Source organism: Elephantulus edwardii, unplaced genomic scaffold, assembly GCF_000299155.1.
Source record: "Elephantulus edwardii isolate Elephantulus edwardi_28Jun2011 unplaced genomic scaffold, EleEdw1.0 scaffold00214, whole genome shotgun sequence".
Taxonomy (NCBI): domain Eukaryota; kingdom Metazoa; phylum Chordata; class Mammalia; order Macroscelidea; family Macroscelididae; genus Elephantulus; species Elephantulus edwardii.
In genome coordinates, this window is record NW_006399964.1 from 4,192,755 (window position 1) to 4,193,555 (window position 801).

Sequence of the window (801 nt, forward strand, 5' to 3'; positions counted from 1 at the left end):
GGGGGGCGGCGCGACTCTCAGTGACAGTGCTCGACGCCCCTCCCAGCCGGGTCCCTTCCCCGCCCTTCTCTTCTCTACCCTCCCACCTTCCAAAAACCCCCACACGGGAGCAATGGAAAATCAGGGCGCGGAGAGGAAAGTGGAGAGAGGGGCGCGGAGAGGGCTGGGTGTGCAGGGGAGAATGGGGGACCCGCCCCTGACAGGGGAGCGCGAGGCTCAGCCCTGGAGAACTGCCAACCCACCCTGCGCTGGCGGGGTGCCGCGGGGTCACCTGGAGGTGGAGTCCTTTAATCGGGAAGGTGGATAACGGCTCGATTCCTACCAGGCCCTGATGTCACTCTCCTGTAAAGGAATTTTATTTAGATGGTGAGAAAAATCTATCCTGGCGGAGATGCAGCTCTTCGCCAGGCCGAGTTTCTCCCCCTTACATACACACACAGAGTCTCAAAGAGCAGATGGAATTGTCCGGAAAGGGAGATGCTGGGAAGCAGCCTCTCCCCTGTGCGGGACACACTTCGGTGCTCAGCTTCTCAACGTGCTGGTTAAAGTCAGAGAAGCAGCAGCGCCGTCTAGTGTTGATAATGCGGCAATTGGTACAAGCAACAGGGATTCAGTTTGGCTAAGTGAGGATCCATATTGACTTTGTCATGTACCTTCAGGTGGGAACCAACACATAGCTGACCCTCCAGCGGGGTTTCAGGTGTTGTAAATCGCAGAGGTAGAGATTGCACATCTGTCACCCGCTGAGTAGTTGGTGGATTTGAACCAAAATTTGCCTTTGGGTTAGCAGCACAACTCCTT